The sequence below is a fragment of the Rhinolophus sinicus genome, chromosome 16 (genome assembly GCF_057876585.1).
Source record: "Rhinolophus sinicus isolate RSI-liver-muscle chromosome 16, RSI-T2T, whole genome shotgun sequence".
Taxonomy (NCBI): Eukaryota; Metazoa; Chordata; class Mammalia; order Chiroptera; family Rhinolophidae; genus Rhinolophus; species Rhinolophus sinicus.
Genome location: NC_142516.1, coordinates 105,666,441 through 105,690,919, shown reverse-complemented (window position 1 = coordinate 105,690,919; position 24,479 = coordinate 105,666,441). Strand labels below are relative to the sequence as shown.

At 35.3% G+C, this 24,479-nt stretch overlaps 1 protein-coding gene and 1 long non-coding RNA gene across 19 annotated transcripts in view; one reads left to right on the top strand and one right to left on the bottom strand.

The window, feature by feature from the left end:
• Positions 1–24,479, top strand: part of LOC109456057 (uncharacterized) — a 90,171-nt gene that overhangs the window by 24,291 nt on the left and 41,401 nt on the right. For 11 of the 17 annotated variants that reach the window (XR_016019243.1, XR_016019246.1, XR_016019245.1 and 8 more), the window contains one exon: positions 23,230–23,348. The gene's annotated coding sequence lies outside the window, so the exon portion shown is untranslated. Of the gene's footprint in view, positions 1–20,053; positions 20,092–23,229; positions 23,349–23,407; positions 23,759–24,160; positions 24,307–24,479 lie in introns of those variants that run through there. The other 6 variants (XR_016019251.1, XR_016019255.1, XR_016019253.1 and 3 more) reach the window with 6 other exon arrangements.
• LOC109456058 (uncharacterized) lies at positions 497–23,236 on the bottom strand. Of its 2 annotated transcripts, XR_002138804.3 has the most exons (3): positions 23,008–23,236; positions 8,592–9,349; positions 497–1,062 (listed from the first exon to the last, which is right to left on the bottom strand). It is a non-coding gene; the product is annotated as an uncharacterized LOC109456058 (long non-coding RNA). The 2 variants fall into 2 exon arrangements; XR_016019256.1 differs by lacking the exon at positions 23,008–23,236 and having other exon boundaries at positions 8,592–10,273.

Sequence of the window (24,479 nt, the reverse complement as noted above, 5' to 3'; positions counted from 1 at the left end):
TTCTGTAACTTTAAAATGTTTTTATTTAGGAAACTGTTTTTCTTAATTTTGCCTTAAAACTAAACACTGAAGGAACCATTTTATTCGAAGTTACAATATTTGAGTGAAATAACAAATATTAGAACCGGTGTATTATAAACCCTGTTTCATGATGGGCCACACTGATCCAGAGAATATGTTTAAAATGAATAAGGCCGCCCATCTATTGAGTGTCCACCTTTCTGCAGCACAGGAAGCATGTGCAATATATAACATTTGAGGCATTATCTTTTAGTTGAAAATTCAACATATATAGAAAAGCTGTGGGAGTATGTAAAAAGTAACACAATAAAATTATATAATGAAGTACAAGCTATAAACAGTTGTTGAGGGGATGTGGAAAATGAAGTGATTCAAAACTAGATTGATAATGGGTAGAAGTTTACTGGCATAAGCAAATCTTAATGTAGAATTTTTTAAAGTGGTGATGGATTTGGATTGCCACAGACAAGAGATAATCATTCATCAGATATTTATTGAGTGCTCACTATGTGCTAGGCACTGTTCAAGGCCAGAGATACAGCAATATACAAAACCATTGCAGAGCAGGAACAGGCAGTTCATCTCCCAGACATGATATCTGATAGAACACAGAACACAAATAAAAGAGAGTAGAGAGACATGACACAGAAAGAGAAAGAACTAGTAATGGGATTACATTAAAAAGGCCTTAAATATTAGAATATTTCTAAACAGGAGAAAGATAGTTGGTGTGAACTGACCTCCTTTTATCACTACAGTTAAAACAGACTACTCTCCTAGCCTCCTAGATAACTTTATAATGACCAGTATTAACACAAACACATACTGAACATTTATAGATTGCCAGCTGAGGTGTACGGAAGGCAAAAAGGAGAAGAATGGCTAGCAAGAGTTGAATTTTATGTCTCCTTTTTCTCTGCAATGGTTATTATCATATATTATCAGTCTTTTCCTAGCAACAATCTCCCATTCTGTATTTGTCCATGTTGTGATTCAATCCCTGAAGGTTCTGCTCTTCTCCTTTCCTTCCAGGTAGAATCACTGAAAGGAAAAGAGATTCCATTTAAATTCCCATTTTTTAGTCAATCATGTTTTCCTTATTCACCCAACAAAACTTCTCTACAAAGTGTTTGATGAAAAGTATTTTATGTTTTGCACAAGAGGCTAGTGGGGTAGGAGGTAAGACAGGATGGGCGCCAGGGGAATACCAATAGGCTGCAACACAATACAAGAGGCTATAATACAAATGGCATTTAAGAGCTTGGATTAAATAGGCATTTTAAAAATGAAAAGGGACATATCTGAGGTATACCGTGTTTCCCCAAAAATAAGACCTAGCTGGACAATCAGCTCTAATGCATCTTTTGGAGCAAAAATTAATACTGTGTTTTCCCCCAAAATAAGACTTAGCCGGACCATCAGCTCTAATGTGTCTTTTGGGGCAAAAATTAATATAAAACCTGGCCTTATATTAATTTTTGCCCCAAAAGACGCATTAGAGCTGATGGGCTGACTAGGTCTTATTTTTGGGGAAACACGGTATAAGACCCAGTCTTATACAAGACCCAGTTATATTATATTAATTATATTTATTATATATTATATTATATTATATTATAGACCCAGTCTATAGAAAAATAAATTATATTAATTTTTCCTCCAAAAGACACATTAGAGCTGATTGTCCAGCTAGGTCTTATTTTCGGGGAAACACGGTATTACTAAGAAGTGACAAGTTTAGCAGTTATTTACCTATGGGAAGGGAAAAAAGTAAGGAAATTAACCTAAGATCGTAAGCTTGCAGGTCCCCAAAAAATCATGTTGTCAACAATAGCCAATAAATTTAGAAGAAATAGTTTGAAAAAAAAAATGAACTTAATGTCAGATCTAAGTGGGACATCACTAGAACATAGAGGATTCAAGCTTTCTTGATTAAGTTATTGGGCCTGTTGATGTACATGTGAAAGTCATCATTTAGAAATTGGTTGAAACCCTATGAACTTATGAGGGAATGCAATGAAGAAAATCAAATGGCTGGGTATGAACTTTGATTTTAAGATGAAGTATCAATTTCAGAGCAATCTCAAAGGAGATGATCTAGTTTTGGAACTCTTTCCTTCAGGTCAGACAAAGCTGTCCTTTATTAAACATCTCTTCATTTTGCCTGACCCCTTAGTGGGTGAGAATAACAAACTGAATGAATAAAATTGAAAGACTTAGTTTTCCTGGATTATCTCACTCAGTGTTCTGAATTTTTAATTCAATGTGGTTTTACCCAGCTTACACAAATTACATGCCTTAAGATAAAAACACACAAAATAAATATCTGCAACTTTTCTGTGACTAATGTACTTTTGTATAATGGCTATGACTTCAAAAAGTATTGAATGTAAAAGATAAATTAGCATAAGTCATCCAAACTATTTAGCTCTTAAATATGGACTTTGTTTTAATGTAAAATTGTCAGGGTCAGCGTGAATTTCTATGCTCAAAGCAAATCTTGGCTATGGAAATATATAAATAGAAAACCACCTTTAAAGAGGATTCAATTTTAGAATGTGCTATCCTACATCTTTCTTTAAATAGGAAAGGATCAAGTTTTATTATCTCTGAACTAAGTTTTGGGGATCTATGTGATGCATTTTCTGTAAACAGGAGATTATATCATAAGATACTTTTAGCATTTCATCATAATCTAATCTTATATGGCTTTGGAGTCCTACATTTGTGTAAAAGTATCTTCATAGTAGCAAGCAATGGAACATTTATTCAGTTGGACACTATATTAAGTTAGACACTATATTAAGTGCTCAAATGTTTATTACCTCATTTAGTATTCACAACAATTCTATGAGGTATTATTAACCCATTTCACAGATGGGCAGAACTGAGGCCCAACTTAAGTTACATCTTCAATGTAAAATAGCTGCTAAGTGGGCAGAGCCAGGATTCAAGTCCAGATCTGATTCCAATGATACTTTTCTTAACTATTACCCTATTGTGCCTTCAAAATCACCTAAAAGCAATTTTGTTATAAAAGTTTTATGTGTATTGAACTCTATCCAATAGTGGAATAATTTTTTAGAAACTGAGAAATGTTCTTGTGTTATTGCTTCCTCTCTTGACTTGAACCAAGAAAATCCATTCGGGGCAACTTTGATCACATTTTAAACCATATCTTCCAGACTAGTAACCATAATTAAAACACCCATACACATACACAAAAGGAAGATTTCATGGAAAAGGAAACAATTTCTTCCAGGTAAATTTTAGAGATATAGGAACGTATCTGTTTAATTGTACTTATAGAAGTACATAAATTAAGTTATTGGCTTTAATATTAACCTGAAAAGATCCTCCAAAGTCAATTTCTTAGTTTCAACAGATACAGACATACTATGAATATTGAAAATGAAATTGTATCAAAACAAAGCAACAGATAATGTTGAGCTCATTGTTGCCTATTGGTGCTATGTACATTCTATCTGTATCTAACAAACATACCAGACAACATATTGAGGGGTAAAGATGTATGGGAGAAGTGGGTAGCACAGACTGAGCTATTAGTTATCAGTGTTATTAATAGCATCTGTCAGTCCAGCTATTTAACTACAAATCTAAATGGAGGTAAGCCAGTGTAGCATGTATATTTTGGAGTAAAACAAATTTGAGTTTAAATCTTGACTACATTATTTACAAATCCTGTGACTTTGAAAAAGTTACTGCTTGTTGTGAAGCACGGTTGTCTCACTTGGTAAACTGGAAATAAAACTGTGGCTTAATGGGCATCATAAAGATCTATTGAAACACCACACTGCCCAGGTTCAAATCTCAGCTCCCTCACTCAGAAATTGTGTGAGTTTCTGCCTCCATATCCTTATCTGCAAAATGAGGATAACAGTAGTCCCTACCGCAAGGAGTTGTGAGGATTAAACACATTACTATATATAAAGTGCACATAACAGTGCCTAGCACACAGAAAATGATTTGTGTATACTATCATTATTTAAAACACCTACCCAATGCTTCCCCCTTAGTATGTTTCTAATAAGTGTTAATTCCCTTTTATATTTCAATTGAAGTTATTTTCCTTTTTCTAGATATTACATTTTAAATGTATATTTATTAAGCTTTATTAATGTGTAACTGATATTCAATAAGCTGCACATATTTAAGGTGTACAGTTGATAACTTTTAACGTGTATTTAAAATGTACAATTGATAAGTTTTAAAATGTATACACCTGTGAAACTATCACCAGAATGAGACAGTGAACATATCCATCATCCCTAAGGGTTCCCTCTTTATAATCCCTCCCTTTTTGCAGCTATCTCCTCAGGTGTTACGGGTCTGTCTTTTGTCCCTATAGTTTGTATTTTCTAGAATTCTATGTGTGGAATCATATGGTATGTTCTCAATTTTTTGTCTCTCTTCACTCAGAATATTATTTTGAGATTCCTCCATGTTGTTCCATGTAACAATAATTCATTCCCTTTTATGGCTATTCTTTGAATATATCACAGTTTATTTATCCATTCACCCATTGATGGACATTTGAGTTGTTTCTAATTTGAGACTTCAAAATAAAGCTACTATGAACATTCACATACAAATCTTTGTAGGAACACATGCTTTCTTTTCTTGAGAAAATACCTAGCGTGAGAAGGCTAGACCATATGTTGCTGTATGTTTAACTTTTTAAGAAACAGCCAAACTATTTTTCAAACTGGTATTATTTCACATTCCTACAAGGAGTGTATCAGAGTCCCATTTCTTCCACATTCTCAACACCACTTTTCATTTTAGCTGTTCTAATAGATGTGTATACATTTTTTTGTATATAGATATCTAGTTGTCCCATAATGGTTTTGCTTTGTGTTTCCTTAAAGACTATTGAGATTAATAAAGTCGAGCACCTTTTCATATGCTTATTTGCTATCCTGGTTATTATCTTCTTGGTGAAGTCTTTTGTCCGTCTTTTAATTGAGATTTTTGTTTTCTCATTGTTGAGTTTTGAGTTTATTTTTTTATACAAATCCTTTATTATATGCTTTACAAATATTTCTCCCAGTCTGTGGTTTGTCCTTTCTTTAAGCAATGCCTTTTGAAGAATAGAAGTTTGTAAAATTTCAGCAAATCCAATTTATCAGTTTGTTCACTTATAAATTGTGCTTTTGATGTCACATCTAAGAAATCTTTATAACTCAGAGTCACAAAAATTTTCTTATGTTTTCTTTTAGAAGTTGTATAAAAATTTCAGGTTTTACATTTAGGTCTATGATCAATTTTGAGTTAATTTTTGTATATGATGTGAGATATGAAGTTCATATTTTTGTATATGGGTGTCCAGTCCTTCCAGCACCTTGTATTGAAAAAATCTATTCTTTCTTTACTGGATTACCTTTGCACTTTGTCAAAAGTCTATTATTCTTATATATGTGGGTTTATTTCTGTATTCTGTTGCATTGATCTATTTGTCTATTTTTATATTAATACCACTGTATTTTGATTACTGTAGACTTATCTTAAAATCAGGTAGTGTCAGCCCTCCAACTTTGATCTTTTTGTCAAAGTTAGTTGTTTTGGATATTCTAGATTTTTGCATTTCTATATGAATTTTATAATCAGCCTGTCAATATTTTAAAAGCGGACTGGAATTTTAATTTTAATTGTATTGAACCTATAGATCAATTTTGGGAGAACTGACATCTTAACAATATGAATCCATGAGCCAGGTAAATCTCTCCAATTACTTAAATGATCTTTAATTCCTTTTAGCAATATTTGTAGTTTTCAGTGTACAGATCTTTCATACCTTTTGTCAGATTTATTTACATATTTCTTATTTTTATGCTATACATTTTTGCCTTTTTATTTTCAATTGTTTGTTGTTAGAATGTAAAAATACAAATGATTATTGTGTATTCACCATTTGTCCTACAACCTTGCTAAGCTTACTTGTTAATTCTAGTAGCTTTTTGTAGATACCACCGAGTGGAATAGATGGATGATTGTATCAGTTTTATTTCTTCCTTTCCAACCTGAATATGTTTTCTTTCTTTTTTTTGCCTGATTACACTGGTCAGAACCTAAAATGTTGAATAAAAGTGGTAAGAGCAGACATCCTTGTGTTGTTCCTGATCTTAAGGGGAAAGCATGCCTCACCAGTAGGTATGAGGTTATCTGCAGGTTTTTTGTAGATGCCTGTTATCTGAATGAAGAAATACCTTTCCATTCTAGTTTGCTAAGAGTTTTTAAAATCAGAAATGAGTATTAGATTTTTGTCAGATGTTCTTTTTCTACACCTATTGACATGATCGGTTTTCCTTTAGTTTAATTTGGTGAATTACACTGATTGATTTTGAATGCTAAACCAATCCTGTATTCTTGGGATTAACCCCACCCAATAATAATATTATCCTTCTTATATATTGTTGGATTTGATTTGATAAAATTTTGTTTAGAATTTTTACATCTATGTTCATGAGGGAAATTGGTTTGAGTTTTCTTTTTTTTTTCTTTTTTCGGAATGTCTTTGTGTGGTTTGGGTATCAGGTTAATGCTGACCTCAAAGAACAAGTTGGAAAATATTGCTACTTCTTCACTTTTCTGGAAGAGTTTATATATAATTAATATTATTTTTTCTCCTAAATGTTTGGAATGATTTACCAGTGATGCCCTATGAATCAGACGTTTTCTTTGTGAGAATGTTTTGAACCACTAATTCAGTTTTTAAAACACAGATATGTGACTATTCATGTTATCAATTTCTTGAGTGAGCTTCAGTAGTTTGTCTTTCAAGGAATTTGGCCATTTCATCTAGGTTGTTGAATTTTTTTCCCCTAAAGTTCATATTTCCTTATTGTCCTTTAAATATCTATAGAATTTGTAATTATGTCACCTCTCTCATTCCTAATTTTGGTCTTCCTCATATGTGCCTTCACACCTTTTTTTCCCCCTGACTAGTCTGGCTAAAGTTTTATCAATTTTACTGATCTCAAAGAACCAGATACTTTTGATTACATAGATATTCTCAACTGATTTTTGTTTTCCACTTCATTGATCTTAACTCTTATCTTTATTATTTCTTTTGCTCCTTTGAGTTTAATTAGCTCCTTTCTAGTTTCTTAAGGTGGAATTGAGGTCATTGATTTAAGACTGTGTATTTTCTAATATAGGAATTTCATTTATATAAAACTTGATATGTTGTATTTTTATTTTCCTTCAGTTCAAAATACTTTCTAATTTCACTTTTGATTCCTTCTTTAATCAATGGGGTATACATAGGCATGCTATTTTGTTTCAAATATTTAATTCCATTATGATCAGAGAACATACATTGTGCGACTTAAATCCTTTAAAGTGTATTAAAACATGTATTATGGCCTAAAATAGAGGTCGGCAAACTTTTTCTGTAAAGCGTCCGAGAGTAAAATGTTTTAGGCTTTGTGCGTCACATGCAGGCTCTGTCACATATTTTCTTTCTTGTTTAGAAATCTTTCAAACTGTGAAAACCATTCTTAGTTTATAGGCCATATAAAACCAGGCTAGATTTGGCCAAAGCCACAGTTTGCTGACCCCTAGCCTAGAATATGGTATCTTTGGGTAAATGTTTCATGTAGACTTTAAAGAGAATATGTAGTCTACTTTTGTTAGTGGAGTGTTCTAGAAAAGTCAATTACGTAATAGTGGTGGATAGTGTTGAGTTTACCATATCCTTGCTAAGTTTCAACTTGTTGTAGCAATTATTGAAGGAGAGGTATTGAGATCTCTGACTATAATTAGGAATTTGTCTGTTTCTTCCTTGCAGTTCTATCAGTTTTTGCTTCACATATTTTGAAGCTCTGTTATTTGAGGTATAAACATTTAGGATTGTTATATCTTCTTCATTAACTGACCACTTTATTATTATGAAATGGACTTCTTTATCCCTGGTAATAGTCTTTGCTCTGAAATCTTCTTTGTTTCATGTTACTATAGCCATACCCATTTTCTTTTGACTAGTGTCAGCATCAGCATGGTATATTTTTTTACATCCTCTTATTCTTAACGTTTTTATGTCTTTGTATGTAAAGTTTATTGGGTCTTGCTTTCCATCCAATCTGGCAATTTCTGACTTTTAAATTAGCATTTTTTAGATCATTTACGTTAAATGTGATTATTGACATGATTAAAGATTAGCATTTTGCTCTCTTCTATGTGTTCCATCTGTTCATCATTCCTTCTTTTTTCTGCCTTCTTTTAGATCAAGTATTTTTTTTATGTGATTCCATTTTTTTCTCCTTTGTTGGGTTATTTGCTATAACTGTTTTGTTAGTCTACTGTTTGCTTTAGGGTTTATAGTCTATATCTTCAACTTAACCACAATCTAATTTCAAGTGATATGACACCAGCAAAAGAACCTTATATCATACTTCTATTTTACCCCTCCTGGCCTTTATTGTTGTTAGGTATTTTATTTATGCATGTTATAAACCCCACAATATACTGTTACTATTTTTGTTTAAATGGTTGGTTATCTTAAGAGAATTAAATTTTTAAAAATCTTTCACATTTAGCCACGTAGTTACCTTCTCCAGTGTTCATCATTTCTTAGTGTAGATTTGTATTTCTATCTGGTATCATTTCCGTTCATCTGAAGGACTTTAACATTTCTTGTAGTGCAGTCTGTTTGTGATGATACTGAATTTTCAGAGTCTCTGTGACACTCTCAGGTTCAAAGTGGATAAAGCATCAAGTAATTTACTCTCTGCCATACACTACTTTACATGAATAGCCCGGGCTAAACTGTAGAAAACTGGAAAGGAGCATATTTTACAACTATGAAATAGCCTAGAACCTTGCCTCTAAAAGTCCAGCTTGAGGCAAGGAGAACGTCTGTTAAAAGGTGTTAAAAGTACTGAATAAACATGGGGTATCTTCTCAGATATCAATGTTACTCGACAAAACATGAAACTAAAGAAAATTCTAGCTTGGGACCAAGCTTCTAGTCGATTATTCATTCTTCTCTGCTATTAATTACACTTTTGTAAAAAAGTGGGAGGAGCACTGACCTAGATTATTATATTATTCATGATTTACCAAAATGTCTTCTAAAATTGGATACTGTCAACAAATGTAAATTATTCAGAGGTTTTATTTACTTTGAATATACATTTCTGAATTGACCACTATATCTTATTATTCAGCTCATGAATCATCTTCTATTGAGCTCATGAAAAATGTACTTGATGGGGTGGCTAGTTCGCTCAGTTGGTTAGAGCGCGGTGCTGATTACCCCAAGGTTGCTGTTTCGATCCCCACGTGGGCCACTGTGAGCTGTGTCCTCCTTAAAAAAAAAAAAAAAGAAAAAAATTCCTTGATTCCAAGTTTGTAAAACACCCATCATTATTCCTGTTACTTACCAGTTCTCACTCTTGGGGCTGTTGGTATGCCTACATCAATCAGTACCTGCAACACTGTCCAATTTTCTGATTCCGATCCAGGATAAAATACAAATGCACATAAACAAACTTGTTAGTAATAGGCCAAAAATAAAGACAATGGGCTCACTATGAAGACCATACCAACAAATCCACTTTTAAGACTGTATCTTAAGGAAATAAGTAAGGCAAAAATTTAGCTATTAGATTGTTCCTTTACTAGCAAAAAAAATTGGTTGCAACCAATATAAATACCTCCAAATAAGAAACTGCTTAAATTACGGTACATGCTTATAGTCTATAATCAAATACATATTCTGTCATTATTATAGCCGAATATTTATTGCTAGGAATAATACATCTTGCTCATTTGTACTTACTTTAATATCAATTGCTTGTGATAAGAAAAACCCAAAATTTTCAGAAATACTTAATATGAATACTTATTCAAAATGATGAGGTCATCATTTGTTTAATTCATCAATTCAACAAATATTTGCAGCATTCAATAAGATACAGCCCTTGCCCTCATGACTCTTAATTTGTGAGAAAAAATAATGATCAACAATCTTAGGAATTTTTTATTCCTGTCTTTCATCCTCATTACTTAACTGCCAAACCATTCCCTCCCTTATTCATCAAGGGCGTTGGCACTTGGCTTTCAGTGTCTGTCTCCCTGCATTTTCTGCCACTGTGTGCCACTACAGTGTCCACATGGATAACACATCAAACAACGTTGAATTCTAGACGCCACCAGCTTACTACTTCATTCCACAATCCATACCCAGAGCCACACCCTCAGCCTTCTGATTGCCAGGAAATTGCTCCACAGCAGCTTTAGCCTCCACCCCTTATCATTCTAGTTTTTTTCACTCCGTCATTCCCTAAACACCTGCTTTCTTAACCTTTTTTTTTTTTTTTTAACTTCCATTCCTCTACTATTCCCTTTTATGTCAAACCACAATCTACCACATAACTTCATATCTTTTCCTATCCAGGCTAGATTCCAAAGTACATCCGTCTCTCCTTGCTCCCTACTTAATTCCCTGTCCCATTCCTTAGAGCATATATTTTAAACCATATTAATTCAACTCAAACTTGCTACTTCATGACCTTATCTCTTTTGTCAGAAAAAAATCAAAACTATCAGCTATGAATCTCCATCATCTTCTTGCTAATATTTATAAGTTATACATATAACTGTCTTCACCTCCTTCCTCCTGATTGCAGAGTAAGAAGTATCCTTTCTCTTTTCCAGGTCAATTCCTTTACGTGCACCCTTGATGCCATATTCCCTCTTCTACTACAGAATCTTGCTTTACCTTTATCTCTCCTCTTTTTAATCTCTCCTCTGTGCTGACTCCCCATATTTTAAACTCTTCACTGTAGAATCTCCTCCTCAATTCTGTAACTTCCTCCCTACAATTATCATACTTTGTTTTCTGTTTTTAAAGAAGAAATGAAGAGCCTTGAAATAATATAAATCTATTGTAACCTTTCTCAATTTTAATACACTTTTCAATCCAACCGAGTTCTGCCACCATCGAAAGTGTTCTGGCAAACATTAATGATAAAATTGCCAAACCCCATGATCTTTTACAAAGACAGGTTACTTGACCTGTCTTTATCTTCTGATACTTCCAACTTCTTTCCTTCTGAAACCTCTCCCTCACTGGCTTCTCTAAAACTGAGCGCCACTGGTGCTCCCTTCCATCCCTCTGCTATTTCTTCTCAGTTCTTTTGCTGCCTCTTCCTTTGCCGATTTACTGATACTGATTCTCATTTCCTCTCACTACATTCAGTCTCTATGAGCAATGGCATCCATTATCCCATTAATTCCAGCTACCACCTATTTAGTAACATCTACTTCCAGCTCAGGCCTTCCTCCCTAAGCCTCAGAAGTATATGGTGAGCTCCCTATTGAACTTCTCTATGTGGATATCCCATTGGCACTTAATCTTCCATATTCAAATATATCCTCATTGAGCTTCTTATCTCTCCCCTTTCTCAGTTTCCCACCCTACACCCTTACACACACACACGCACACACACACACACACACACACTCCCCAAAGCCTTGCTCTTCCTTTACTTGTCTGTATCCTGGTTAATTACACCACCATCATACTCTACAACCTAGCCAGGGTCTAGGGAATCATTCTAGACCTCTCTCGTCTCTATCCCAACCATCACTTCCTCTATCCAAAATCTCATTTCCCATTGTGACTGTAAAACCACACAAAAATACTTCCATTTATTTAAAAAAGAATAACAACAAAGCACATTTTACAACATTCCCCCTAGTTTTTAAATTATGAAATTACAACTATGTTACATTAGCAAACCATGAAGGGTTATACAGAAACATACATAGCTTGCACTATTCCCAGAGATCAGAAACCTTGTTTATACCTCCATACCTAATAGTATTGAACACATAGCAGTTGTTGCTTAACTATCTGTTCATTTTTTAATAAAGTAAATATGGCATATTAAAACATATCAATAATTATTAAGCTGCATGTTAAACAGCTCAACAAATAAAAGGTTTCATATTAATCTTATATAACAAAACATAATTTTTAGACCTTGTTTGTTCACTAGAATTTCTTTAAAACATGTATCACACACACACATCTTTATACAAACACCATATCAGGTATTAGATTCCCTATATACTGAGCTTCCTTCCTCTCACGCCTATCCTACTGTCATAAACAATACTTAACCTATCTGTGCTCCCTCAGTTTCTACCCAGTACTCACCCCCAAAATGATGAAAGTGAATGCACCCGCTGGCTACCCTTAAGTAAGAACAGTGTGAACTAGGTGGATCAGAGAGGGCTCCCAGTGCCTCGCCAATTCTTTTCTACTTTTCTGATTTCTGAAAGAGGGACCCTCTCGTCCACAAGATACAAACTGCAATTTTCCTGAAGAAAAGAAACAAAGTATAGTATTCAATAGTACTAAATAAATGAAATTCAATAATGCTAACATGCAAAAGAGAAATACAGAGCCTTCCTTTGTCAGTTGGGAAGGGGGGAGGAAAGTGGTATATTGGGGGGTTTTTTTGTGTGTGTTTTTTTAACTTTTATTTTAAGTGTGTTTTTCCAGGATCCATCAGCTCCAAGTCAAGTAGTTGTTTCAATCTAGTTGTGGAGGGCGCAGCTCACAGTGGCCCATGTGGGGACTGAATTGGCAACCTTGTTGTTAAGAGCACTCAGCTCTAACCAACTGAACTAACTCACAGCCCCTGAAAGTCGTATATTGTTAAGGGGCCTTCAGAAGCAATGCCTTCCAATCATGCCTGATTTCTTAAAAGTTTTCTTTAATACATATTATTTTATAATTAGGGGGAAATGTTCAAAAGCAAGTCCACAGGTCTAGTTTTAATGGCAAATAAAAGTTAAGTATTTTTACAACAAGTGATTTAGAAGAAGCTTTGAACTTTATAATAATTGACAACTGTATGTACTAACATTTTTACATCTAAAGAATTAAATTTTAGGAATTTCAATTTTATATAAAAGGAAAGGAAATTTGAGTAAAAATAAACGTACATGGGGAATCATTAGAATTAGCCATATGCTACAATAATTTCTTATCAGGAAAAGGTTTTCTATCTACCATAGTATATTAGTAGTTTTGTAGTTTATACCATTATGAGTTCACAGGGTCAAAAGTTAACAGTATGGGGTCATCAAGTAAATTAAATGTTAACAGCAAAAATTAAAGGACTTAAATTAAAAACATAGGGTCTAATCCAATGATGAAGAAAAGTAAGGAAAAAGTGTTCCCACAAGAGCTATAAACTGTTCACCTATTTAAAATAAATTACTTCTTCAGAGCTGCCCTAAAAGTTAATTTGTTTTAAACACGTATGCATTTCTTTGCCAAAAGAGAAAGTGCTGTATTTTATTCTCCTTATTTCCCTATAGATTTGTTCTACAAGAAATAATTTTTCACATATTAAGTATAGAAATATAGTTCTCAACTGTCATAAAGAACTGGTCATACATCCTCAGTCATATCTGCTAGAGACCAGAGAGTCTCAACTTTTGTTTACTAAAAATAAGAAATGAATGTTAATGTAGTCCTGGTTCTTTTACAATGGGTGAAAGTTTTTTACCCATTGTAAAGTTTATTAAACCTTTCAATTTTCTTTTGATAAAGGGCCAAGAATAGATCTATTTCTATTATTTACAGTCCTTTTAATTATCTAAAATTGCTCCCTGAATACAAACATTTTAATGGCTAGGACAAAAAATTAACCAACCCTTGGTATATTTCAGACTATATATGGTATAAAATTTACCATTCTAGGTAAATTTTTTTGAGAGGGGCCCTGTTAAACTGAAGAATAACCAGAGGACAGGAGCCAAGATGGTTGAAGTGTTTAAAATCATAAAGCCATTAAAGAAACTAAAAGGATGGTAGGGGAGGGGGAATCCATTTGTCTTCTGGTTGAAAATAATAATGGTCATATTTAGAGGGTTATCACATGTAAGTGGGCATGAGTTATAGGGGGCACTTTGACAACAGTTACAAAGTGTCATGCTTTCACTATTAAGATGCTATGATTCCAAACCTGAAGAGGCTGAATTTTCTTTATTAAGCTCTTATAAACTTTACATTATTTTAAAAACAATGTTTCAAAACACTGTATTTAATGTTTCATCTAAGGCCAGCACTGTCACACTAATTTTTTTAGAAAGTAGATAACTGAAACAAATGGGTTTATCCATTTCCAGGTATCCTTATTGATAAAGGGGGGGCAAAAGTTCATACTTCTTTAATAAATATTAACCATTATTAATTGTAAAAGAATTTTAGCTCAGTCCCATAATCTATGGCCTACAATACAGAAGCAAAACAATTCTTCATATAGGGAAAAATCTTATACCTTCATAATCTTAAGAAAATCAGAGTTGAAAATGCTATACATATATGAATCTGTTCTAACCACTTTCAGAAGTTTGGGCTCTAAACCATACAAAGCAAATTTCCCAAAACAGAAGGACATTTCATGATGCATGTATAAATTTTCTCCCATGTAACTAACATTGACATACTTTAAAAATTACATAAGACAAAAAAACTACTTTTAGTAGTTTCCAAACTAATTTCAGTATCTTTTTGCCTTATATGATTTTGAAAGGGTCATCTAAAAATGTATGGACAATAAAGCATTTATATTGCTCTTTCATTCAAAGAATCTACCCAACTGCAGAAAAAAATCTGTGTCTAAATGATATATTCTCTTAAACTGTTACCTAGTTAATTCAAGCATATAGTGATGAGCCATTTAAGCAATCTCTGAGGAGGATTTTATAATTGTTTTTTAATGTGTGAATTAGCTACAGGGAAAAGAAACTATCAAAGTTACTTAACAGAACAAAAATGTAGTCAATATCTAAAATAAACTATAAGCTTGCGCTTTAAAAAGAGAATGTCAACTGGTGAATTTGTAGGAAAAACTCATCACATTCTTACAACAAATTTCAATAAATATTGTATAGGTTTATGATTTCAGTAGTAGACTAGATGCTATATCTAAAGAGTTGTCCACCTTGAGGTCTGACTTCACAGACCTAAAAAAGACAAAAAGTACTTTTTATGACTTTGTTAAACAAAAGTACAGAAAAATACCTAGATTTGGTATACACACACACACACACACACACACACACACACACACATATGTATAATGCCAACAAACGTATATACATTTTAAGAAAGGTAAATTGTATTAAAATTGTAATACTCAATATATACTGATAACAAAAGATAAACACAAGTCACGTTTGACTTTTGCAATTACAAGAGGTGCTCAAAGTGGTTACCATCAGCGTCCAGATGCTTCTGATTACAGTGAACTGCTGCTTGAGGAGCGTTGACCAAAGTGTCCACTTGTATACATTTTTTGGCACCTCTGGTATATATATACACACACGCTTACCATGATTAGAAGTTTAATTTGAAATTTTCAGGTAAATACCAAATTTGAAAAATTAAAAACTCATAGTAGAAAATAAATAGCTGTGGATCTAGGACACAGATTAGAAACATTTTTAAACCAGCCATTATTAAACTTTGTCCTCTTTGCCTTTATTATAATTCTTCGAGTTTAGTAGTTACAATATGTATGGAGGGTAAAAATCCTAAGCATTAGCTATTTATACCACAATGTTTTAAATATATGATAATAAACAAATACAAATGTCTTAAAACATAATACCTTGTTCATAATAGATGCTCAGTAAGTATCAATTTACTTCAATTAGAAAACTGCCTTCACATTCAATATAAAACAAATATTTATCATTTTATATTCTTTACAATTTTAACTCACAGATTATAGGAATACAGAGAGCGTAATACAGTAAAACAAGTGATTCTCAAATTTGTTCAGGTGTCAGAGCAATTGCTGATCCTGTCTCTGCTGAATACCATTCATTCCCATTAAATATTTATCAATGCCAGTAACTGTGTTATAGACACAGAACAAGAACAGACATAGTCCTGGCTATCAGGAAACTCTCAAAACCAGAAAATGTGTCTCTATATATGTATGCATGCATATTCACTACTTCAGCCACATATCGACACAAACAGAAAACTTTATGTGTGTATTAGTTTTCTGTTGCTACTGTAACTAATTACCCTAAACGTAGTGACTTGAAACAACAGAAATTTATCATCTTACAGTTCCGGAGGTTAGAACTCTAAAGTGGATCTCAGTGGGCTAAAATCAAAGTGTAGGCAGAGCTGCATTCCTTTCTGGAGGCTCCAGGAGAGAATCTGTTTTCTTGCCTTTTCCAACTTCTGAAGACCTCCCTCATTCCTTGGTCCATGGCCCCCTTCTACCTTCAAAGCCAGCAACAGCTCTTTGAGTCTCTCTCACATCTTATCACTGACTCTTCCCTTTTCCACATTTAGAAGAACCTTGTAATTACAGTGGGTCTACTCAGATAATCCAGGATAATCTATTTTTAGGTGATGTGAGTAGAAACCTTAATTCTATCTGCAATCCTTGTCATGTAACTATATGTATATATATATATATTTTTCTTTCTTCAGGAACTCCATCAGCCATCTCTGAAATTATGCAAACTGTTCATATGTGTGCATGATTCTAGAGAAAGGGTCTATAACTTTCAACAAATTCTGAGTTTCAAAATCACTGGAGTAGCTCCTAGAACACCAGCGTTCCTGAGAAGCATAGTTTGGTGTTGTCAACGATTCCAAATTCTACATTGGCTTTTTTAGTATGTATATTTTTAACTTTGATCAGAAAACCTTGATATGGGTTGAAAGTTTTTTAAGTATTTTTTCCCCTGTGTGTTTTTAGAAGTCGTTGTAATCATGCTAATTACACTTTCTTTACATGTTGCATTTATAAACACTTCTCCACATTGATATGCATCGTTTTGTAATGATGCTAGTAGAAATGCAGTAGAAATTCCACAATTTACTCAATAATCTTCCTACTATTAGACATTTTATCCTCCTACCCCCCTTTTTTGCTGCTATATTTAATGCTGGAGTGATCTTCTTGTATAGATTTCTTCCCATATTTTCCCCCCATATTTTGGATTTATTTCACCTAGATTCCTGAAATTGGAATTTCTGGCAGGAAAAATACAAATATTTTTATAACCTTTTTATATATCACCAAATTACTTTCCAAAAGGGCTGTTTTAATTTACATTGCCACTAGCTTTTACTGACCCATACCATCAGTGTGAGGTTTTTTTTTTGGCTCTTGCATTTTCTAATCTGTTTTCTAGTACCCTTGTTAAAGTGGATTTCTAAAATATGTATCTGATCATATTATTCATTGGTTTAAGATTTTTCAATTGCATCAATATAAAGGTGACATGAAAGGCCATGGTTCAGCCTCTATCCACTTGATCAAGCTAAACTTTCTCACCTCCTCCAAACCCATCTAAGCAACAAATCGCATTAACTACCTGAATTTTCTTGAACCTCCTTGTTTTCTTATATTCTAGTGATTCTGCTTTAAATGCTTTCTATGGCCTATTTCTACTCTCTCTTTTACACTGGGATAACTCCAATCCTTTAAGGCTCCACCAAGGTATCCTTTAACACAGCTCTACAAAGCTATCCTTCGAGACACAGCTCAACTGTAACCTCCTCCTGAAAAGCTTTCCTGAGCCACTTATTCCCAACCTGGGTTAAATGCTCTTCCTCTATATTGATCAAATTATATCTTTTTAAAAATTTATTTCTTCCATTAGACTTTCAGCTCCTTGCTAACAGAGACTACATATTTTTCATCTCTACATATCCAATTCTGATATGGTAAATGTTTGATTCATTCTGTGTGCCAGTACATATCAAACCCATCAAAACATAACTACATTTTGGGAAGTGTTATTCCCACTTCTGGGAAATCTTCCAATAAATAAGCAAATAAATGAGAAAGTCAATTAGGAAAGGTATATGCATAAAAATGTTCAGTTCAGAATTATTTATAATAGCAAAAAATTGGAAACAACCTAAATACCACCAATAGATGAATGGCAGAATCTGCTACATGATATGTAGCAGAGCAATTTGGAATGAAGGTTGTAAAAATGGTGTAGTAACTTAGACATTTATGTCAAGTTTAAAAAGACAAAACAATTTCACACTACAACCCTATAAAATTAGATGCACAGACATTGACTAAAAAGGAACATGAAAATTGTATGAATTGTTTGTGTGGACTGATTTCATTGCTTTTATTCAGAACTTTATGTTGCTATGACAACTTCTCAATTATAATTATAATACAAATAATTTAAAATTAAACCCAAGTCATTACCATATGTGTATATATGGGTATATGCATATATTTTATAGGCATATATTTCCTAGCTCTGCCTCTGAAAGGTCCAAGAAGTAGAGACATCTCAGTAGCAATGAGCACACCTAGCCTTGGTCTTTAATACCATTCTCCCCTAACAGGAAACAGGGCTCTTTAGAGAAAAGGCTAATTCCAGGGTTGGGGCAGGGTAAGGACAAGATAAACACGGAACATCTTATTATACCACAAAGTAAGAAAGTGCTCAAAAAAAAAATTTTTACGTAGGCATGTCACAAAGATACAGGAACCAGACTAAAGGGGCTCCCTCCAGCTAAATCTCAGACTATTTGAACACCAAAATAATTAAACATTATAGACTTAAATATTTAGAGGTAAAAGGTCATGATGTATGTAACTTACCTTCAAATGGTTTAGAAAAAAACTGTATAAAACACACATAAATATGGATAGAAAGTACACATGAAAGAAAATACAGAAATGGAAAAACACAGGAATTCGTAAGTTAATGCAGATAGTAAATAAATAGGGAAGAAGAGAGGGCTCTTTGCAGTAGAATGCTGTGGGCCAACTGGTGAATGTGGAGGGAGTACTAGATTGGTTGAATCATTTTGCAACCATTATGGTAAAATTATATCAGCAATAATGGATGCTAAATTTAAACAGGAATTTTGATGAAAAGCAGAATATGTCTTCAATTGTCTCCCCACAAATTGCTTATTAATTGCCAGGAAGAAAAAAAAAAAACAGTAACTATACAGTGGAAAATTCAAGCCACGTGTGGACCATGTGATCAAAATTAACACCATCAATGAGAGACAGATGGCTATCACGTGCTTCCGGAAGTGATACCCTGAGAAGGACCTCTGCAATGGTCCAGAATCTAATCATGAAGAAACATTAGACAAAAACAAAACAAGGAACATTATATTAAAAAGGGAGGTGGGGGGACAAGCTGCATTCTTCAAAGATGTTGTGGGGACAGAGCCCCAGAAAGTAGTTTACAGGCTCTCGGCCTCACGTGGAGGAGTGCTGGCTCGGGTAGTAGATGGCCGTCAGCTGTGGCTGGTTGGCCGTCAGTTGTGGCCAGTGAGCCATTAGCCACTAATATAACTGCTGCGGCTACGAAGGAGAGCGGAGGAGAGTGAAAGAGAGTCGTCGGTGGGTTGCAGACAAAACGGACAGCAGGTCGCACGTCCAGTGAACCCAGCCTCCAGTGAGACCGTAGTGGTATGACTCCCCTACCTATGGCTCTGTGGGTGTTCCTTTTTGGCCTCACCATATCCTGCGTTCTTGTATGGGGAGCGGGAGCAGAGACCCCGCAGGCTTCCCCGCACGACAGATGTCAAGGTAATTAAAGATTTTTTTAAAAGGCTGTGGAAATGTTCCAAAAAAAAGGATGTTAAAGAGTCAGAACAACTAAATGCAATACCTGACCCTAGACTGAATCCTTTCCTGGAGGGGGAAATGCTACAAAGATCAAACCATAAATTTGGAATATGGATGGTAAATTAAAATATTATTTAAATGTAAATTTATAAAGTGGATAGGAAATACACTCTTAAGTATTTAGGAGTGAATGACCAAGATGTATTTAACTTAACTTCAAACAGTTCAGAAAAAAAATTGTATATAAATATATTAATACATAAATGTGAAAAGAGAGACATCATGGAACAAGCAAATGAAAACGGTGTTCTTTGAACTATTTTTATTTTCCCAACTTTTTGTAAACTTGAAATTATTTCCAAATAAAAGGTTTTTGTTTTTTTTTCATTAAGCCCACCTCAGAAGAATAAGACCAACAGGAAAATAAAAGGTACCCATCTAAGCAAATTGTTTTTATCCAGTAGTGTATATTGTTTTCAAGTTAACATTCAAAATGTTTTCTTCTTTAAGAGTCTTCACTCTTTCTTAAAAGATGAGCAGACCTATAGTTTTCACATTTTATCTAAGTAAGTTAATATGTTGAAGTCAACATTCCATCAGTTGTAGCTTACTCATTAGAAGTAGCAGGAGGGAAAAAAAACAAGCATTGAAAGTACAAGACCTCTTGTTCTCCACACTACCCCTATTTACTATTCGTTAGCTGGTGATTGCATTCCAGTTTCCAAGTAAAACCTCAGATTTTAAATTATGGCTTCAGTTCTACTCTTATAACAAGAGGAGTATGCAGAGACACAAACTGGGTGGATGAAAGGGGGTGGGGAGTTGTTAACTCTTTGCGGTATTCAAGATGAAAGAAAGCTGAGTATTGTCCTAATTTAGACCTATATAATTGAGTTTTTTCTTTTCATAAAGTACATCACTTTGTGGAGTATTAAAATTCGGGGAAGGTATTCTTTCTAGTTTTTTTACCTGTGAATTTGATGGTCTGAAGTAAAAGTGCTTTTTCTTTTTTTCCTTTAAAATTCAACTCAGGAATATGCACCCCCTTGTGGTCAAATATAAAATTCTTCATTTTCAAAATACCATTTTTTCCAATTGGGCTTTTTGTTCAGGTATAGAAAACATGTTATTTGGTTTTGTTTTCTCCCATTTTAGTGAATTAAGAAGCTTTAATGAAGGATTTTGGGTTTGTTAAATAATATTTTAAAACAGGACTTAAATCTAAAGGTAACCTACATATAAATTTTAATCTGTGCAAAATGGAAATAATAATTGCACCCACCTCTTGAGTTATGAGGATTCAAGGGGAAAATGCATATATACATGCTTAGCACAGTATCTGACACATAGTAGGTACTCAATGTTCTTATTTATCAACAACATTATCATCAATTTATATAGACACTCTCTTGAAAGACTATTCCAAAAGGGAGCTCAATCAAAAATTTATTAGTTCATGAAGTTCAGTACAATCTCGCAAATAAGTTCCCCAAATATATCACTTATCCAGGCTTCGCCTGGCTAATTTTCCCAAGTACATTGTATTTTTAAAATTCAAAGAATATGTAATTATCTCTGGATGATGGAAATTTGGATAGTTATTTTATATATATTTTACACTGGCCTGATTTTTTTCTTTAATAATTAGAAAAAGCAATAAAACCATTCCATTTCTATGTTACTCTCATGAAATGGTAAACCAAATTACCATCCTTATTCATCTGACAGAAATCATTACTCATATATAGCAAAAATGTTATGTCAGGCTGATTTACCATTTTAAGGGACTCTTGAACAGGAATGCTAACTCCTAAGGGCACTAACTATAATTTGATTTTTAAAACACCTCTTAAAGAAGTCATTTTAAAAGATCAGTGTTAAAGACTATATTGGTTATTATTTACTAATATGCCAAGCACTGTTCAAATGCCTTTAATATATTAGCTCATTTACATTCTTACAACAACCCAATGAGATACAAGCATTACTCCTTTTACAGAAGATCAAAGTGAGAAAAAAGTAACTCATGTAGAGTCACAGCTAGCAAGTAGCAGAGCTGAGATTCAACCCAGTTTGGTTCCAGAAATCTACTCACTTAAGCAGTGAACAAAAGTACCAAAGCGATGTGAGACACACATAAATAATAGTTAGCCATGTTACTTCTTGATCTCAAATTATTAAAATCCATTTCTTTTCCAACGGTACCTCAATAATGCAAATTGTGCCGGCCTACTCCCATTTCCTTACTTCTTAGTACTTCAGGCATTTTCATACCCATTGTTTTATTTAACCCCCAAGGATATATGTCTTCACATACTTAAACAGTCATGGTTCATCACAAGTTGTTTTGCAACAAAAACTTTTTTGTGGAAACACACAAAAAACATAGCAATACCCAGATTTTAAACTATTCGATTATTTACAAATTTCATTATAACTTGGAATCAGGAAAAAAGTAACCAAAAATAACCTTAAAATGTAATCATTTAGGATGAATTTTTTAAATTCATCTCAACTAGCCTGGTGGCAGGCAGAATAACTCTCCCTAAAATAGAAGTTTTTAAGGAAGGTGTTAAAATATTGACAACTTTGTCATCATGTAGTGTCCCATCATAGCTCCCTGTTTTTGACACAGATTTGCCTAGGTCTTGTGCTTCCACTTACCAATTTTAAGACTTTGGGGCAAGTTTGTTCATCTGAGTCTTGCGTGTCCTCATGTGTAAAATGAAGATAATACTTACTTCTTAGGGCAATAAACAAGATCAATCCATAAATCGTTTATTTAACACCATGCCCATCACAGAGTACAGGCAATACGTGGTAACTAGGTATTATTTATACGTGCGTCGCACAACGGAAACCCATCTTTGCTAGGTTCAGTTCATTTAACACGCCTTTTTTTTTTTAATCGCCCTAAGTGACACCCAGAGATTGCCCACCCATTCACGTCTCCCAAACCGAGAGAATATTTAAGGACAAGTAGGACAGTGAGAGTAACTGGATTCGATGAAAGCGTCTTCTCAACAGGCAGCCTAGGACCGGGAAGAACTCCAGCAAATTTAAACACTCTTTAGACAGGCGCGCGCGCGCGCGCACAGACACACACAGACACAGACACACACACACAGACACAGACACACACACACACACACACACACACACGGTTGTCGAGTCGGGGAAACCACGCCTCCTGTGTGTACTCAGGTTGGATCGCACAGCAAGGATAAAGTCTCTCGGACATATGCGGACTTATCCACGTGCTTGCAACCTGTGCTGTTTTAAGAAAATTACTTAGTCTGACCCTTGGTTTCCTGGTCTGCAATCTGAGAATAATAATAGTACCTACCTCATAAAGTTGTTCTGAGGCTTAAGTGCGATAGCTCCTGTAAAGCGTTGACATATACGGTAGCAAGAGCTCTGTACACAGGTGGGGCTGTTTTAAGTACACGTGTTTCCATACAATACACATGGTCTCGGAGATACGTTCCGTTGTTACGAGTTTAGACACTGGCAATAAGACGTTTTTCTTTTCACTTAAGCTGCACCCTTATTTGTTTTCCTCGAACAGTAGAATAAATGCCTATCAACTGATACGCCATCTACGGACCCTCGGCCCACAGTTTCCACCGTCTCTACACCTCCGCCACTGAGTAGAGGAGGAGCTGCACGCAGGCGCAAGAAGAAGAGGTAGGAGGATTGCCACCTAAGGAAGCGAGGGGAGAGCGGCGAACAGCGATGATTCTGCGCATGTGCATGGCGTGGGGGGTTGGGAGTAGGGGTATGCGCGTGCGCAAAAGTGTGGAGAAAGCCGGAGAAGGGGGTTTGGAGGCGGTATTGACAGCTGTGAAGGCAGCCCGCGTTCCCGGCATGCCCCGGGGCGGCGGGGTTGGCTCTAACGAATTTGAATGAGGAGCCTCAGCGCTTTCGGCGCCATTTTCGAGTGGTGCCTGATCTCATCAATCTAGCGGGACAGACGGGAAAACCTGTCCGAGAGTATATCGCCACTAGGACTCCACCGAAAAATCACTGAAAAAGTCGCCCAAAATTACTTCGAGCAAAGGACAGTCCGCGGAGTTTCGCTAGGGTTGGCGCAGTCGGTAAGAGCCTCAAGTAGAAGCGGGACTCGAGAGGTGGCAGTGGGACAGGCAGGCGGTGGGGGCGGTGCAGGGAGTGGACACTGGGTCCGCCCTCATTTTAATCGCTAAAAATGCGAGGAAATAGGGTTGGGGGTATTGGATGGCTGCGAGTGGGCGGCGGCGGGCGGAATGTGGCGGGAGCGCGGAGAGACGGGGGCTTGGGGGGAGGGGAGTTGTAGTTTGAGCGGGACGCGGACGGCCTGCCGTGGAGCAGCCGCCGCCCAGCGGATCTGTCAGCAGGACCCCCTGCCGGGGGACCGAGATGGGGCGAGGCGGGGCTCTGCAGACTGCGGCTCCTTGACAGGAGGTGGGGGACGAGTTACCCCCTCCCCCATTGCCAAGGCGATCGGTCTTTCTTCGCAGTTTTCCCGGCCCTCTTCTCGTGACAAGAAAGTTAAGGTCGGCGGAAAATTGAGGACCCGGAGTAGCGGGTGCCTCCCGTCAGTCCTGCGGGACCCAGCCCTGTATATTGTCGTCTTTGACGCTAAAGAGTGAGGTGCCCTAGGAATGTGAGTTTCACAACGCCGCCCTCGGGCTCTGAGCGCCTCGGTCCGGGAAGGAGTAGCACTGACCGCGTCTGGCTTTTCCAATTTGAGCCAGATGGGGCGGGGGCAGGCTTTTGAGGTTTTAGCGGGCTCCTAAGAAAGATGCTGGGGTTTCGCTTTTTGCTTGGGATTTTTGT